This window comes from Cariama cristata, unplaced genomic scaffold (genome assembly GCF_000690535.1).
Source record: "Cariama cristata isolate BGI_N322 unplaced genomic scaffold, ASM69053v1 scaffold749, whole genome shotgun sequence".
NCBI lineage: Eukaryota > Metazoa > Chordata > Aves > Cariamiformes > Cariamidae > Cariama > Cariama cristata.
In genome coordinates this window covers 124,994-144,549 of record NW_009635286.1, presented here as the reverse complement: position 1 = coordinate 144,549, position 19,556 = coordinate 124,994, and the positions used below count along the sequence as shown (strand labels likewise).

General features: G+C 39.7%; 1 protein-coding gene across 1 annotated transcript in view; it reads left to right on the top strand.

The window, feature by feature from the left end:
- LOC104167268 (neurexin-3-like) overlaps window positions 1–19,556 on the top strand; it is a gene marked incomplete at its 3' end in the record, with an annotated part of 99,105 nt that overhangs the window by 27,099 nt on the left and 52,450 nt on the right. The window lies entirely within an intron of this gene.

The following is a 19,556-nucleotide window of genomic DNA, read 5'->3' as shown; positions in this document are numbered from 1 at the left end:
GCTCCTGCCAGGAGTGCTACTGTTCACTTCAGTGTATTAACTTGGAAGTGTTTCTACAAAGAGCCATTCACCATGGGACTGTGCTTGTCATTTTCTCTGTTCAATTTGCTGCTGCTAAAGATGTCTTAACGACAAGTAAGACTTCTCCTTGCATCTGGGTTTCTTTGCAATTTGGGTACTGGAGACTTAACAATAAAAATAAATAAAAATAAAAAGCAGCTAAAATGCAAAGAATTATTATTTGGGGAATGAGGTGTATTAGCACTATTTAGGTGATTAATTACTGACTTCCTCAACTAAGAGATTGTGAGAAAAATGGTCAGAAGTTATCCGACAGAAAAGTGACAGGATCAGGAATAGAAACCAGGAAACGTAACTCCTGATCTGTTGCTCAACTCAGTGGAAAAGAAATGCCTGCTACTCAAAGTGAATCTGCAGTCATCTGTCCTGGTGCTAATTGAGTGATTTGTGGCATGTAAGGGTTTCAAAATGTCAGAGACTTTTAAGACCAAAAGAACGACCATACCCAGCTAGCTCTGCCTTCTGTTGATTATCTAATTATCCCTACTAACTCACAGTTTCAGAGTGTTCATAAGCAAGAAACATCAAACCTCAATTTCTCCTACTTCCCCTACATTAAATCTAATAATTTTGGGCCTCTTTTGGGCAGTTGTGTTTTAATCAGCCTTGGTGTGAAGGCATTAAAAGGCAATCTATTACCTTCCTTGGTAAGTTGTTGTGATGTTTAATTGCCCCCTACTTTAAAAAGAAATTGGGCCTTGTGTCTGTTTGGCATTTGTCTGACAGCAACTCCCAAATGTTGATTCTTGTGATGCAGTTTTCTACTGCAACAAAGATGCTTCAGAAATCCAGTGGTTTTCCCTTATTCACTATAATCAAGTCCCTTCTTTATCTGTCTTTTGAAAAACTAAACACATGGAGTTCCTTGTCGTTTACTGTAAGGCATTTATTCCTAGTTCTCAAATCATGTTGAAGCTGCTTGATGTTTTCTTTGCAATTTTTTAGAGTCCTTTCTTTAAGAAAATGTAGACATTAGAATTATACCTAGGGTTTAAGTGCATATCGTACCATTGTTGTGTATTGCTGATTCTAGGCATATATCCTGAGACTGAACTGGCCCTTTTGTGCACAGTGCTTTACTGGAAACTCACACTTTCTCCTCTGATGTTTCCTAAATTGTTTTCAAAGTTGCAGCTTTGCAGAGCGCAGCTCCCCTGCAGCTTGCCTTTCCTTGTTCTGTAGTTTGTGGCCCATCTTCCGTGTTCATAAGCTTATATGTTTTAGTATTCAGCTGGTTTAAGACTTGCTTGGATTGAAAGGGCCTGGACTTCCACACTCTGTTGATCACTCTGTATGACTGCTGTGTCTTTAAAGTTAGTTAGTGTTCTGTCAAACTTGGTGTTACCTTCAAGTATTAGCTTCAGCGTTTTTTTATTTACTTCTGGGTATTTGATAAAACATTTAATACATTTGCATCAAATATGGATCTTTACGGTGCATTAGAAATGCCTCTTTTCAGTAATGATACCTCACTGACAACTACTTTTTGAGGTTTATCAGCTGAGGACTATCTATGTATCTGTCTAATATTATGTCTTGTTTTGTTCTTGTATGCTGTTAATTTAAGCAGAGCTGTCTTCTGGTGTTCAGTCAAATGCCTTAAAAAAAATGTTTCATCTGTGCCTTTACTGTTGTCATTGAAATTATATCAGGTCTGTTTGACAGAAACTTCTTTTACACGGGAAAGTCTGATGACATTAGGTATTGTATTCCTATCCTTTAATGTTTTTATTAAGCACTTCGGATAGAAGCTGTTGTGCTATTTCCTCCAGGGTTGATGTTTCCTGCAGGCTAAACATGTCTATGGTTATACATCTTGTCCTGTTTGTTTTTTTTTTAAAACATTCACACAACATTATCATTCTTTTATTCTGTTATCTTTCTGTTATTCCAAGATTAAAAATAAACCTCGATGGATCAGAAATCTCCTCATTCAGCTCTTTTAAGACTTTGAAGCAAGTGACCCAGGTCTGTGAAATTAAAAATAAAGCATATTTATTCCTGCTAGCTGATCAACAGCCTCTTTTGTTCTCATGGATTGCAAAATACTTTGTAATCTTCTTGTCATATAAGCACTTACGTTCTTCATGTATTTATATCTGACGAAGAAAAAGAGTGTCTGTTGCGTACTTCATAAATTTTATAAGCTGAACCTTTTTACCAAACCATTGCCTTCTTGGCATTTTGATGGCCTTCTGTATCAAGGTATAACTTTTTTTTAACTACTAATGCATCCTAGCATGATTTAAAGACTTCATTGGTTAATTAGATCACTAGGAAACATTGCACATTACTTCCAGACTGAATAGTTGTGATTTGGCTAGCCACCATATATGATCATGCTTTTGTCTCCTAAATTAAAGCAGACCTCCTCTGTCAGAGGACTTTTGCCCATGCAGGTTCGTGTAGCATGTTGATTTGGATCAGCTTGCAACCTACCTTTGGGTGAAATAGATGGAATTCATTGGTTAGCTCACCTAGCATAGTATAAGACTGAAACTTGAAATCACTGTAGTACTTTTCTGTGCTCTTTGAAATTTTTTAACATCTTTTTAAAAGCACAGGCAAGATAACAGGCCACAGTATTATTACATGATTTCACTAATACTATGTATGTAGTCTGTGTCTTTTGTCTGTTCTTTCTTGATAGTTTCCTACTTGGACACTGAAGAATCACATTAGCCCTCTTAGCAACTGCTTTACAAAGGCATTTCATGTTCAATTGGTTATGCACCAAGACACACACACGCTCTTTTCATAGTCACTATTTGCAAAGCTTAGATACGGTTCCCATTGTGTGAGAGTTACTTACAGTCTTTGATCCTAAATCTGTAATCTAGCACTGGGCTGAACTGAAATGAGAATGTGTCTGAGTATGTATTATTATATGCATACCAAAGTGATAAGTAAACTGAACCTTCTTGTCCTTTTCCAAAATCCACCTTAGGTGTCAAGACCGCCTTCCAGTATCCCCAAGTCTCACAGGGGTTGTAGTTCAGCCATGCTAGGACTTAAACTTTGGACAGTGGCCCTTTCCCCAGTGTGCTGCTTCAGTCTGTCTCTCTCTGGCACCTGGAAAGCTTTATTAATAACACTCCTTCCATAAAATCAGAAGCAAGGCTTAAAGCAAAATATGCCTATTTACATATTTCCTCTTGCTGCCCTTAATTTTTTTCATGCAAGAGATCCTAGAACATTGGAATGAACCTCCAGTCCTAAGTTTTTGGAAAGTGGTAGAGAATGCTTCTTATGCTTCATTTCTTGTGCTTCTTTGTGTAGGAGAAATCCCTTCAACTGCCACTTACTATCTCCTTGCATCCCCAACCACACCGGTGTCTCTAATGTGTAATAATCAATTATAATCATAGCAATAGTAATAATGTAATAGTAATGTTCCATTACTGGCATAGATTTTATGTTCAGCCTGGGAAAATGAAACCTGTTTTTAGAAGGTAGTGACTATGCCTCTTATACTTCTTACAGGAACGTGCAGGGTGCGATTAACGCAAGGGGGTTTATTCTCTTGCTTCAAGGTAATGTAAGCGTTTAACTTTCTGAGGTATAATACCTCTACACAAGCAAGGAAGAATGTGGCGAGAAGTTGATGATCTACCTTTAAGAGACATGTTAGACTAGGTAGGACAAAACTACCTGGTAGCACAGTACAGAAACAGCAGTTCAGGACTTTTGGCTTCTCTGCAGCTTTGTGAGGGACTAACAGGACCTTGGACAGATGTCTGCAAGCCATCTTTCCTTTTGGAAACTCTTGGGAAATAATTCTTACCCTTATAAAACCTGTTGATAAACCTGCATGCAAACAGTGGGTTTGCAGTGAGAGGTGTCAGGCTTGTGGGTGCCCGAACAGTATGAGATACTTGCACTTTGAAGGGCAAGGGAATTGTGTTATAAAACGATATGGACTCTATTGACAGAGTGACTGAGGAGTTAGGGAAATAATTTGCCTGGTTTTGTTACTATTTATATTACTCCCAAAGCAAAATGGGGAAGTGTGAGGTAGCTGAAAAATGCAGCCCTTTCAAAGTGTAGTACTCCAGGGGAAGAAAGAGGAAGAAAAGAGCATAGTACAGTATAGAAAACAACAGTACTTTCAGTGTGCCGTAATCATCATCACTAATCCTCTCGTTTTGAGTACCTTATGTATGAAGGACCCAAGCCAAGCAAAACAATTCCTGCATGGGAATGGCAAGACACAGTGATGCTGGGACACATCATGGGCTGAACATGCATTCTCTAGCAATGTACTTTTCAGCATCTTCCTCTTTATATTCTGCATGCTGGGCTCTGTATGCAGTTGCTGTGGTTTTGTTTTGTGATGTGGTTTTTTTTTTTCTCCCTCCCCCCCCCCCCTTGTTTTCTTCTTTAAAGTAGTAGAACAATCAGGGCTGATATTGAGTTATTTGGGCTTGGAACAGGACTGCCGGCAAGAACATGCCCAAGCCAGGACAACTTATATTAGAAAAACTCCACTTAGAAGCCCCTCTTGTAATTTTCTTTGCTTCCTCCCTTGTCTATGCTCCTTTCAGGTTTGACCATGCCAAGGTGACAGAAAAGCATGCTCCTTCATGCATTTCTTTAGCTCCTGCTAAGTCCCATTCAGCACACAGTCCAAGGTCTTGTACAGAAAAGTTAGTTGCATCTTCTGAACTGAAATCTCACTTCTAGGATACTGGAAGGTGTGGATATGCAGAAGCTGAATTTGTAGTTGCAGGGATTCTGGTGTAATCTCACTTGCACCAGTCTTTTCTCTACGAGATGGTAACTCCATCCTTGTATAGAGAGTTTAATAAAAAAGATACACTCTTGCTTTCTGAGCTACCTTCAGGGTAAGAGAAGGACAGCAGTTACCAGAATCACAAGCAGTTTTTTGGCAGCACACTTGTATAAGAACAGATGCATGTCAGGATCCACATGCAGACAGTGTGCATTCTTCTAATGCTAATCATAAGCACATGTAAGTTTACTGTCCTGGAAAAACATGTGCATTGCATAAGAATCACAGGTGGAGAGATGAGCACACGTGTACACATGTATGTATATATAGTAGCATGCATACAGGTACTGTTTACAGATATGTATAAACCCATACATATGCCATTAGTGGGTACCAGTGCAGAGATCCATTGCTCAGGTCTATATGTGAATATGTAAATACAGATGCCTTCTTATGCATGTATGCACAGTGTATGGATATGTTTGTGTAAATGCAAATGTACGTAGGTACATATTGGCAAACAAATATAACATGTAAGTCAATTACACGTCCAGACATCACCAACCAGTCCTGCACTGAGGAATACATATGTGTTCTTACTTCCAGGACTTTTTAAATGTTTTGTGACTGTGTCAGCTATTTCCTCTTATTCCTTTTTTTTTTCCTTCAGTGGCCAATATAACATGCAGTCAAGCTTTCCTGGTATATTAGAAAAAGAATGGCTGACTGGTTTCTATGTATTTTGTGATTTTTCAGCAGTGCTTGCTCTATGCAAGGAGGATAAAACTGACATAGAGGAGAAATGCTTAGTTCTTTAAGAGTGCCACATAGATGAAACAATCATTTCTATCGTTCTGATCAACATGGTCTGGGTAATAACAAGAGCAGAGCCCCTTTCTCAACCCTGTCCTCCAAAAAAAGTGTGCCACGAATGAGTCGTTTTAAGGTTACTTGAAGAATCACTGTCAAAGGTATTGGCAGAAATGGTTTTGATGTGAATTGATAGAAAGGTGACTTAATGAAGTTTGATGGCAGTGTTCACTCTGTTACTACATGAAAGAAAGGTATACAGGAAAGAAGGGGAAAAAAGGGTTAAAATCAAGCTAGAGTGGTTTACACAGAGACTGGGGGTAAAAGGGGAAGGGGTAAGGGAGACCCTCCCATTGAGTCAGGAGGTTCAGAGTAGACCCCCTTGCTTTCTAAACTCCTTCTCAGAGAGGAGTCTAGATATGGCTGGATCTACCCCTAGTCCCAGACTTGGTCAACAGTTTATGTCTAGTAGATCTTAGGAGTGAGGTAGGTAGCAGTAGGATTTAGCAGCACTTTCCATCTAACAGCACTCAATCATTAACTAATTTAACATCTGTGAAGTACTATGATCATAGCAACGGCTTATATTGTTATAGGGTGTTTGGATCGATTCTCAGTGTTTGTGTGCCTGTGTGAGATATATATATGTTTAAAGGAGTATAAGTATAAACATATATATGTAAAGAAATAAATATATAAAGATATATGTATATAAAACAATAAATGCATAAGGAAATAAATATATACATAAATAAGTGTATAAAGGTAGGTATACCTATTAGAAAAATTTCCCTCAAGTTCAGTGAAATACTCACTTCTAATGCCTTGGCTTCTCTCAATGAGTGAAGGCCGTTGGGTCTCGAGGGGTGAAGGATTTTTGGCCCGGGCTTCCCTGTCTGATTTTGGCAGCGCTTCTCTGAACTTCACGAACTCTCAAGTTCGTGAGCTCTGACAGGCATCCCACTCTGAGGGAGATGCTGGTCGCAGCCTGCTGCGGTCCAGGCGAGCTCAAAGGGTCTTGCTTTAGGACCACTGTTTATAGGTCTGCAAGATGGTTTACTTTGGTCAGAATGGAAATTCACTGATGACTAGAATTTGAGTGGGTGAGCACTGACACCATCTTCTACTGGAGCTATGATTTGGATAAGGGAGGTACTGAGGCCTGCTTTGCTCAGGCCTCCAAGGCCTGCTGTGTCATTTATATTCAGAGAAAAGACATACTGAGACCTATTTCATCAAATTCCCATCGTTGACCAGGCGACAGATGTTGCTGGTACAATTAGTATTTTTCCGTCCTTAGCTGTGAGAGAGTTTCTGGTGTGATCAAGGGGTGCTTAATCACCCAACTCGTTACATAAAGGCTAAGGCATGGATTTCTGAAATCGTAGCGAGGCCCAGAAAAAGGTGTGGGTGAGAATGCACCACCACAAGGTGACTCCAGAAATGGAAGTTCACCTTGTTCTGAGACTGTTTGCTGCTGCCACAGTAGTGTCTCAGTGCTCGGTAAAGGTATGGAAAGGTTGTTGGGGCTTGAATGACAAAAGTGGATGGGCAGTCTGGTTAACCAGAAAAGATCAAAATATTTAAATGGAGAATTTTGTCCAAAAAATGGCTAAGGCAGATTTTGTTTTCTGCCTGTTAGTGTTTGGACAATGTAAGCTCTATAGCTCTGCTTAAGATCTGCTATAGATCTTTCTTAAGCAGTAAGATAGTACTGAACAAAACAGAAAAAATGTAAGATTGTAAATTTGTCTTGTATCAAATAAGCTTTCTTAGATGTGAGTCTCCCTTAAGTGTAAAACCAGGCTTCACACAGAGGAGATGGGAACCCTGTGCCTGGATGCATTAAAATGGCATTGTAGGAAAAGTAAACAGAGGGAAAACCTTATTGCCATTTCATATTTATATTCTTGAATTTAAAACTGAGAGAGGTTAGCAGATTGTTTACGTTGATCTGTGTCACCAAAACATTTCCTCCAGCTTTTCCTTTAGGCACAGTGTAGTAATTAGGAAGAAGAGACATTCTTTCTGACCATCTATTGACTTGCTGTATGAATTGGCCAAGAATATTCAGTTCCCTCTGTTTCGCTTTCTTTTTCTGTAAATTGTGGATAGTGACCCTTAATGGGGGAGTGGGAGACAGCAGAATGGGTTAACATCAAGATGCTAATTTTCACAGAGTAAACATACTCTGTAGGAATTTGTTATGGAAAATGTTTCTACAATGGAAAGATGTTTTTTCCAGCTCCCTTTGGGGAAAAGCCTGCCTCCCCCTTTATTTTTTTTTTTTTTAAAGGAAAAAATACATAGTGATAAGCCCAGTCCAGAGACAAAACAGTATTGAGAGCTCTCTGCATTTTGCAGAATCGGGCCCGGTGTGCCACGAACCAGCTAATCAGCTGCCTCTTTTGTCTAGTGCTCAGTGCCGACTCCAGCCCTGACCTCTCTCCCTACCAAAGAGCTCTTGCTGCTCCTGATTGCCACCTACTTTGAGAAGGAAGTGTAATCTGGTGCCGAGTGGGGTGCTTAGGCCCTCAGCTATCTTCTATTTCTGCTTCTCATTTCAGTGCTTCTACTGAAAAATGTCACTCTTTTTGCTTTTCTTTCTTACTCTTTTTGCTTTTCTTTCTTACTCCTTTCCTTCATGCTCTTTCAGTGTGGCGGCAGCATTCTGGCTGCAATGACTACCTCCCCCTCCCCTCTTATTCCCCAGTAGCAGCTGGACTTACACTCCATGCACACAGCTTCCAGATCAAGGCAAGGGATGAAGGTAAATTTTTACCAGCAGCCCCAGTGGGCTCTGGCAGCGCCACTGGGCTCTTTGCACTGTTTTAATATGGTTCCCCAAGATGATGGGGGCTAGGAAAACAGTTTTGTCTGCAAGGGTTTCTCTGGAGGCCAGGTGAGACCTGGTGAGGTGGAGCTGTGCCATTCCCAGCCTCCCTTTGTTGGTCCCAGACAGTGTTGAGCTGTGCACTAAAGCTGTGACTAGTGCAGCTGAGTGGGTTCTGAATGAATAGATGGATTAGAGTCTTTGGCGTCATAGTAACTGGGACACAGCCTCAAACACCACCAACCCGCTTCGCTTTGTTGGTGCTGGAAGCTGTAGAGCTGGAGGTTACGACTGAAAGAGTTTTTAGATACATGTAGGAGAGAGATGTAAAAGAGCTTCTGGTTCATTTTCTGTTACCAAGTTAGGGTTATAAGATGCCAGTACTTTTCTCTTGATTTCTCTTGTAGGTAAGGAATTAATTACATTCCCTGTCTCGCCCAGCAATTATTCAAGCAAATAATTAGCTCATCTCCCTGTTTTTGTACAACGTAAGACCCAGTGCAGATAAATGTTTGGGGAGTCCTACCTGTGGAGGGTTTGAACTTTGTTCTATTCCTTGGAATTTGAACACAGATGAGCAAAGAGATCCTGGAGAGATGCTTATGTTGGCAGATTTTTGCACAGGGCAATAAGAGAGGCGTTAAAAAAAAATAATAATTTAGAAACTGGTAGTATTTAAGTCTAGACATAGGGAGACAGGTACTCTTCCTCCTGCCCAGTCCATCTAGACCTGTGTAGTGCAGTATGACAGACAGTGTCAGTAGACCCAGAGTGTCTTTGCTCCCTCGCTAGAGGAGAGCCTAGCTGAAGGCATGCCTCTTACTTTGGCTGCCATTGCAGAGGGAAGGAGATGCTAGTGCCCCTGTGACCTTTGTGCTAAGGCTGAGGGAGGGAAACACATGACAGGATGCAGCACCCGCAGCTGCTATCATCTGGCTACAAACAGTGACATCATGCTATGACAGTGACACCGCTTTAAGTTTGTGGACTAAGTCTACATGGTACTAAATCCACTAAATACTTCCTCTGTTGCTCTAATCGCATCATTATTTGAGCAATGCTCATTTTTCAGCATGCGCTTTCCCATATGTAATGGTAAATGTTTTCCATTTGTTTTTTGCTGGACAAGTGACAAAAACATAGAAAACACCACTGAGGTTGGCACAATTTGTCCGGCACAATTTGCCCAGCACATTGAAAGCCTAGGCAGTGAGACTAATGCTTTACTGGCATATGGAGACTGAACTACCTTCTTGTGTCTGCCAGGGATACTCTCGTGAAGCAGGCTCAAGGCATATTGGCTAGGGAAGACAGGTAGTGGGGAAAAACTGCATACCTGTAAGTGAGCAATATCTGTTCAGTATTTTCACAGAAGACTTTAAACATTGGTGTTCTCATTAAAACACATTTATTACTGAAATTAAAAGCTGACTGAAATGAAGAGTTTCTGTCCCAAAGGGGGATCCTCCAGCCCACATTTGTTTTCATTGCTGCTGGTAAGATTTTCTTTTTTAAAATGGAAATCCCTCAAAACTTCAGGATTGAATTCATATATAACACTCTGATATTCCTGGAATCAAATTGTTTCATATTGATTATTGAGCTGATCCCAAATACTCTGGAGCCAGTTTAAGAACAACTGTATTTTCCTATCTAGTGCAGTTCCATGTGGTAGCTGTCCTGTAGGGCCCTTGTGTCCCATTTTCATATAGGGGCCAGAGTATTTGGTCAAGTTGCTTTGTGGCAAAACCAGTCATGTGTCTCTTCTGATGTCAGGGGGGACACTGACATTGTGTCATGTGAAAGTATTTCCCTAGAGAGTGCAGAGCAGAAGTAAAAAAGGGGACTGCTATGGAAAGTAAATTAAATACCTGGAAAATACTGTTTTATGTTATGCTAAGTTCATATAAATGCTTTTCTCTTAAGTTTGATGAAACTAAACGTGCCACTTTGGGTTACAACGTCTTGAAGTGAAGCATTTAATTGCTAATTTTCTGTTAGGAAAATGGAATTAACTGTTAGAAAACCATCCCAATGGAAAGATTCACCCAGCCATACTAAACAGATCTATTTCCTGAGATAGGTCTTTTGTACTTCCACAACCTTAGGTGGGTTTGAAATGCAATGAAATCGCTAAGTGGAGTGTTATTTGCTAAGTCATTGTCTGACACTGTTTTCAGTGTCTTGTGTAATAAGGTTCAAGACTTAAATGATCAATGGGGCCATCCTAAAATAATTCCTTTCTGCCTTTCAGATGAAATCCTTAAGACACTTGACAGTAATCGTTTCCTCACATACTCATCACTGAACCAAGCTAGACAGATTTAGCTTGTGCTAGCTAGACAAATCTGAGATTTCAGGATGCATTTGGGAGGAGCAGAGCATCCTGTAACTGGTGAATGTCTATATAGACTCAATACAGAACTGAATGTAATTGAAGTCAACTACTGCATGCTGGTAAATAAGCTTCTGTGATGATGATTTCTTTTTTTATTCTTCTTTTTAACTCTAAAAAAGCTGTCAAACCTTCATTAGCTAGGAAATTCATTTGTAAATTTAAACTCTTCAAATTTATGAAATATCAGAATTGTGTTAACATAAGGTTTATTCTTCCTTTCTGTGCACTGAACAGTAGGAAAGTCTTTAGCTACACAGTAATTTCCCCTTTCTCATATCCCGCCCTGGCTCCTCACGCCCGCCCCGAATCATATAAAAAAAAAAACTGTAACGGACCATGGGAAGTTAATCCTTTCTGTTTTCACTGTCCGAAGACAAAATCAATGATATCTATGTGAGTTCTGACGGCAATTTGTTTAACCTGTAATTAAAGGTCTCCAGTGATGGTTGCTCCTCAGACAATCTCTTCCAGTGCTTCACTGTTCTTAAATTAGAAAAGCTCTTCCTAACATCAATTCTAACACTTTCTTGCTGTAATTTTTGCCCATTATTTCTTGTCCTTTTCAGCATAGATACAAGAACAGATTGTTCCTTTCTGCTTTGTAGCAACCTTTTTATATTTGAACACTGTTATGTCTCCTTGCTGTTTTCTTTATGTTAAAAAGAAGCAATACTTTCAATCTTTCTTTTATTTTTCTAGACCTCTGGTTATTCTCATTGCTCTCCTCAGGACTCTTTCCAGTAGTCCCACTCCTTTTTTGAAGTGCAGTTCTCCAGACTGGACATGATCTCCAGCAGAGTATAGCACTGTCTCCTCCTATGTCTCCATACTTTCCAGGAGGCTTCATTTAATCCACTCAATGAATGATTTTCCAAGTGTAGCTATTAATTGTTTCTTTCTTCTGTATTTTTTTAACTCTGCGCTATACAGACTCAGCGTACAACATAGAATTTCCTCATTATTTAATATTTGTAAAATGCTGACATATCTCCTCTATGCCCTTCTTGTACCTTGGACGTGTCTCCAGATACAAGTTGCTTTTCAGGGCTAGCATGATGTCTGCCTGTGGCACAAGTAAGGAGCATCATAGTTGGCTGTCTTGGCTTCACTATCCTGCAGCTTTTATTCTTCTCTGTTACTAGGCCAAATGGAGCTTGAATAGATCATGAAGCAAGAGGGAAGTTCAAGTTTGTGCACCTGAATCCACAGTGAAATGCCTTAAATGCTTTGCCATGACACAAAGGTGAACTCTGCTACTGTCAAATATCAGTCAGTTACTTTTTCACCTAAATATTAACAGGTATCAGCTAGTTCTTAGGAACAGACTGAAAAATCTAAGTCTAATTTCTCAGAGCATTTCTTTGAGCTTTAACAGTAAAGACAAAATCTCTCCTTGTCTTCACTTATAGCTTTTGGCTGAAGACTCACTCAGCTCCCACAACTGGGACTGTCTGTGCTGTTGCCCACTGCTCGACACCTGAGTGTGAGGACTTGAAGGGTGGGTGACGACAGAGTTAGAGATGCTCCGTCAGTTTGTCAGTATTCACTGGTGGTGTCAGACAATTTAGTGGGCAGCCAATATCTCCTTTTTGATATACCATACATGTATTTTTAGTGAGGTTTGGTTACACAGTGGTAAGTCATGTCCTGAGATGAGGATAACCATACTTCTTGATCTGAAATCTTGGATCAAGAGCATTTCAATGATTCTCCAGACTCCTCCTGCAAAATTCCATGACCTCAAGTTGGCCACCATGATATGAGGAATGTATTTTTGCAAATACTGAGTTTAGGTGGCTTTCTTGCCATTGCTTAGAAAATCTATGGAAAAGTGGTATTTTAAGAAATCCAGAAACTATACCTTCTTTCCTGTGATCCCTTTCTTCACTTATTGCAGAACTTGAAGTTTCTGTAGCAAGGAAAGAAGAGGACTTGACGCTTCCACTGCAAAAGAGCATTCATCCTCAAATCATAGTCCATGCTACAACCAATTCTACTTAATCCTATTGCTGCCTATGCAGTGCCTTTTTGATAGCTGAGGAAATTACTTTAGTCTTTGAACCTAATATAGAGTTCTTCAGCAGCATTTTTCTTGCAACTATAAAGGCTTCTCCACCCTCTATACAGTGCCATAACTTTTTTCAGAAATAAATATGTAATTTGTAATGTTTACATCATGTTTGTCTCAAGATGCAATTGTGGGGTCTGCTATTCCCTTTGAAATCAAGATTTTTTTCAACAGTAGACCAAATGAATTAGCACTCAGAATATCCCAGCATGGAGCATGCAGAAATCCACCAATGTGACAGAATAAATTCTGTCCTTATTGCTACCTGTTAAAAGGAAGGAATCCAAGAAGTAGGTCATTTCACAACTCTGCTTTTCTGTAGTTTGAATGCTGCAAAGCAACACCAAGAATAAATAAGGCTGTAGAGCATATGATATTTTAGTTGCTTAGCAATATTCATAGCTAACTCAAGAAGCGGCAGGGAAACATATTGTACAGGTCTAGACACATATTAGAACTTCAATAAACAGCTGTAAAGCAACTTTTTTTCCCCTAAAGTTTGGAATCTCTTTCTCATCCATGTATATGGTTGGTTGTAAGGCAAAAAATCTAAGATTTTTGTCTTGGATCTTATTTCAAAAAGACATAGGTAGAAATGTTTGATCTTTATCTCAGTATATTCCAAGGTGAAAGATAAGGCATCAAGATGGACCTTGATCTGGCTTAACCTGTTTAAGCTTGCTCTGGGATAGCCTGTGAATGATTTAGGTTGGTGTTAACTCTGTAGTAACTGTGAACACGCTCCGATTTCCTGAATTCTCATGAGAAGCAGGGGCTTATTTTTTGGCTTAAAGGATGGTTGTGACCACAGTGAAGTACTGGGTCCTCTGTCCTCAGTATCTGTTAAGGCAACATTCTCACTAGAACAGTTGAAATTCCACCCTGCCTTTTTCAGCCCTTTTTTACTGGCACCTCGAATCCCTTTTCTTTTTCTTTCCTTATATCCTACTTCAGGGAGTGCTTCTACATATCTTCCTGTAAGTCTTCTGGAACTAAACCAAGGTCTTTTCTCTTCTGGATTTTTCCACAAAACTTGAAGTTATTCAGAAGGTATAATTGATTTATAAGGTGCAAAAAATTTTGTAAGGAAGCTTGAAATAGTTCTGCCGTATAGTTTAAGCGTTCTACTCGCCATATTCCTATTTTTAGCTGGGTAAACACATGTTCTTTGTTAAGCATAATTCAGATGAAATGTAGGATTGCATTACTTCAGTTAACATAGCACAAATCATACTTGAGTCTTATTTGCTTGATTTCAGTTATTTATCATCAATGTTCAATGTATTGTTTTTCATGACAGGTAAATTAACTCCTTCAGTGTGGTGAATGGTTATTGTGTTAATTTATTACCTGAATATAGTTGTTATTCCTGTGAACCATCAAATGTGTTTAGACCAGGTATGTACAGTCCACATACAGTTCTTTAAATAAGTATAGCAGCTTTAGTTACCCATTGCTGAAGCCTTGAATCACTTCATACATAGTTTGTCCCGAACACGAAGTAAAGCACAGCTGGTGTGTTTGTTTCTGCTTACTGGTCAGGGCAGGCTAGAAACACATACTCCTGGTAAACCAGCTGATAAACTGTAATTTATTAAGCTGCAGAAACTTGTCTGGTTCAGTGCAGGTGCCTTTAAGCAAGTCTTAGAAAGGCCCTAGGCTAAATGTCTCACCGTTAGCCCTTCTGAGAAATGATATGGGCAGTTGGTGAAGGAGAGCAGCCTGTGACAGAAAAAAGCAACTGGTGATACTAAGGATGCAGGAGGCGAACAAGCTGGCTGAACTTCAGAGGTGCTTTTCCTAACTAGCTAAACTTACACAGCCTTCAGGTTATTGCCCTTTTTCATGATGGTCATCTTCTAATTCGCCAGGCTTTCAATGGCCATTCCTCTTTGGAGCATGCCTGTGTCTGGCCTGTACCAAAAACCATGTCTCTTGCTTTATAGCACCAACTTGGGGAGGAATTTTTATATTGGCTACTGACCAAGTTTAACACATCATTTTTCCTCACTTGTTACTCCTTCTCTATCTACATCTTCACTTGATTGCAGAGAGACGCTTTTCATCATTGTGAAAAGCCATCTGATTAGAGCTTTCATTAACCCATGAGTAAAGCTTCTTATAAGTTTAGCTGGAGAAATTCCTTGAATGCTTCAGAATTGCAAAGTTGCCATTTTTAAGAAACCTCAAAACTAGATTGCTAATTTGTTTTAGCTCAGCTTAAAACAAACCCTTCTTTCTCAGCAGATTTAAAGGAAACCTTATTTACTGTATATCTTTTTATCCCTCAAAATGTCTCAGCTGTCATGGAATTCTACTGCTGATTATCAGAGAATGTGTGTATCTGGACTATCCCATCCCTGACCATCTATCTGTGCTGGTCCAATTCATTAAACAAAGGCAATGAACAGTCAAAATATTCCTCTGTTAAAGTGTATTTAGAAGCAGTCCTCATGGAAAAGGAAAAACCACTTTTTTAATTGTTCTAATTTCATTTTTGGAATATAAAGTGATTTTAAGATTGGAAGCATGAAGGTTACTTTTCAAAAGCTCCATGCATGACTTTTGCTGGTCATTTTCTTCCCCTTTCCCTTTTCTACCTTCCTTCCCAGAATACCTATAACGTAAATGTGTATGTCTGTACCAGGAATCATCTCCTTGACCCTCTTAGGCCCCTTGACCTTCTCTGATGCACGTATCAGACACGGGATGAACTCAAGCTTGTCTCTGTTTAAACAGGCAAGATCGGCTTTGTTCAGAAAGCTATCTGACAAAAATGGACAAATTTGTGGGCACTGCTTTCATTGCTTTGCTTACTTTTAAGTTGTTATGGAAGCCATGTCCCAAAGTGGCACTAGAAGACTATGTCCTAGTGAGGGACAGCTCTCTGAGTCAATCATGGCCTCATTTGGAGTTAGAAGTGTGGGTTTCAATCAGTATTTTGCTATATCCTCAAGTTAGTTCAGAGGTTGCTCATAAAATGAGACTAAGAGGTAGGAAGTGCTATGCAGATGATAGGTTCTACTGCTGGCAGATAACTTCCTCAGTGAAACATGAAAACGTTTCTTCTCTGGCTTGCAGCAGGTGACTCTAAGCAGCTAGTTCTTCAAGCTCATACATTTAGAACCATAGAACCAAGTTTTTTGGCCTAGACTTTTTACTTGCCTTCCTTTTTAATGGTAGGTTGCAAAGTAGGATCACAAACAGATAAAAAAGCCTCACTGAAAGCACTGGTGGCAAGCCAGTCTGGAACTGACACAAGCATCTTCTCCTTCACCATACAGTTTCAACATTTGGGAAGGATGTGTTTCATCTGTCCTGGAAAACTGCACTGAAGCATCTGTTGATTTCATTAAAGCACAAAGATTCATAGGTTATGAGGCCAGAAAGAGCCATTATGATAATCTGGGCTGATTTGCTATATAATTAATTCCTGTGTCACTATGTCTTTTAGAGAAAACAAGATACTATTTTAATTTAAAGTTTGCCAGTAGCAGAGAACACACCATAACCTGTAGTAAATTATTTCAATAGCAAATTACCCTCATGTAAAAATAAGCCACAATATTTTAAAATGTGAATTTCTCTAACTTCAATTTCTAGCCCCTGGATCCCATTATTCTTTTGTCACATGGATTGAAGAGCCCTCTATTGCTAAATTCCATTTTCTGCACAGGTACTCATAGATTGTAATCAAATCACTCTTTAACCTCTACCTATTAAACAGACTGAATTTGAATGTTCTTCACTATGGGACATGCATTCCAGTCATTTAATTATATTCCTTTTTTTCATTCTTGAACCTTTGGTTTGACAATTGAACTGCGGATATCAGAAGCTGCCTTAGTGTTTCATTGCCCAAGCCAGAGATGCTGTTGTCTCTCTGTTCCTGCTCAGGATTCACCTTGGTTTTACGCTCAAGGATAATTTTTATTCTTTTGTTTATAGTGCTGAGAGTTCTGGTGTACCTGATCATACATCAAGGTCTTGATGTCCAAATGTGGCTGTCAATGATACTTCAAGTCAGCTATGTGAATACTTGTACTTAAACACAAGTGCTTTCTAAATTTCTCAAGCTAGGTTGTGGGTTTGGTTTTTTTTAAAAGAAAATAACATAGAACAACAAACACCTGAATAATAAGAGATTCAGATTAGGGTGGATCTGTTCTTTTGAAAATATTGAATTCAGAACTCTTGTATCTATTCAACACTTTTTCTCCTCTTCCTCAAGTCTTCCTTTGTGTTTGCTTTCTTGGTCCGTCCTTTCAAACTTGCTCTCAGATCCTCCATTGCTTGTGACTTTCTGGGTTACAGCTAACTCCATGTCATTTTCTCTAGACGCTTTGAAAGTCTTCTGTCTCAAGGATTCTCCAGCTGCAGTATTGGTATGACTAATGAAATACAAAGCAGTCTGCAGCAAACCCCAAATAAACCCAGAGGCAGACCCTCTATGTTTCCCCAGAAGAGACGGGAATTGTTACTCACATATCAAATATGTCAAAGGGGGAGATGTAACCTGTATGTGGCTCAGCTGAGAGTTGGAAGCTGTTTACATGTTTGTCATCATATTCCCTCTACCAGCAACCTGCAGAGGTTGCTGAAAGCAGATCACTGAGTCATAGCTAGATACAACCCAGAACCAGCCATCAATCATATATAGGGTATTCTGCTGCCTTTCTGCTCCTCTCATATGTGGAAAGTCTGGGTCAAGATACGGTTTAGAGGACTATTGGTTTGAGCGACTGTTAGTAGTATCCTATAAAGGCAGTTCTCCTATGTTAGGATTATTAAAGTCACAATTCATTCAGACCTGGCATTCTTTTGCCCGCCAAAGCAACTCCATACTGAGGTGAAAAGAAAAATGCAGCATTGTACCAAAGTTGTACCGGTCAGGGAGTCCCATAGGTATGAGCTGGCAGAAGGACTCAGCCCACAGGAACCCATTTCCAATTACCACCTTTCCCAGACTGTTCCTGCAGTGGGACAAGGAGTAGACTGTGTACAACCTACTATACCAGTAGATTCATTAAGAACATGAGAAAAGCCCTAGTAGACCTGAAGAACAGTCCATCTATTTACCCAGTATTCTGCCTCCAATAGTGGCAGGTGCAAGTGCTATTTAGGGAGAGCATGTGAGCATGGCTCCTATCAGTGGTGCATTCCCCTTACACTCCCACAGCATCCCGTGCTATTGGATTAGGTTTGTTAGAAGCCCTGTCCCTTCCTTTTCCCTTTAATATCAGTTTGTGGACTTGATGTTCATTTATCTTTCTGGTTCTTTTTGAGCCTGCTGATGCTCTCTGTTTCCATGACCTGTGGCAGCACGTTCCAGAAATTCACTACCCTCTATGTAAACAAGCACCTCTAAAAATCGGTTTTAAACTGATATCCTACAAGTTTCAGCGAATGTATCTAGTTCTGTTATTGCTGAATTTGTAAAAGAGCAGTTCTACAGTAACTTTCTCCATCTTTGGTAGACTTCAATCATATTTTTTTCTTAGTCCTCTCCAAATATAGGAGCTCTGGCCTTTTCAGGCTATCCTCATAAAGCATCCTGCTCCATCCTCTTAATTGTTCTATTTATTTTCCTCTGTGCCTTCAGTTCCCTTGTTTCCTTGAGATGCAGAGACAGGACTGCATGCAGTGCTCAGAACTAGTGTCTGGCTGAGGTGCACCTCATTGTCTGGCAAGAAGGGGAGGCTGTAATGCACAACCTTGCTGAGTCACTGGAAGGAGGCGTATGGTCTGTCTAGTGAGAGCATTTGACATGGTTAATCCATAGAATGAAACTACTACAGTCCCACAAATTGGAAATATATTTTATTCCTGTTGCAGATTATTTATAGACTTGATGTTTTTGAAGTTGCTGTGAGGGCAGAGTGCTTATTGGAAATTGGAGCAAAACAAGCTATTGTGGGTCAATACTGTCCTCTGCTGGGAGGAACTACAGCTTTGTGCCGTGACTCCAAATAGGAATTAACAGCTGACTTCTCCTTTCACTCTGGCGTAGGGTGTTTTGCATTTGCAACAGGAAAATCTGATGCTGTGCTGGCTGCACTGGGGAAAATCTCCTTTAACGCTTAGTGAAAACTGGAAATTCCTCACTTGCTACAAATGTGTTGAATTGTGATTTCATATATTTTTCATCCTGAAGTCACCTACTTTAGAAGCTTATCCCTCATTCTCTCTCTTGTTTGCCTTTAATATTTACTGTGCACTCATTTCTCTGACTTTCCTGTCCTATTTGTAGAATTAACAATGTATATCTCCTTTCCCTTCTCTCTTCATAGCAAATTGCTGACAGCTCATCCTGCTAGCATTTCAGAAGCAGAAATCAAATATGTGTGTACATATATGCTATACATAATACACACAAAGTATTTAAAAATGATAGCTCCTTAGAAGAAATCAGAGTCTTCACTAGTGTCACAGAACATGAATTCAATCAAAATTGCACTAGTTGTGGAAATGCTTTTGCTCACGGTATGTGCTAGCTCTGGATTTAGGAAGCATGGAAGGTGGTTGACAGGGAGTACAGTTTACAAATATTTCAGTTTTGTGCCTTCTCTAGTCCCTGCCTCTGTGAGAATGGCACAGGGCAGAGAGGAGTCCTCTTTGCAAAGAATTAATTCTG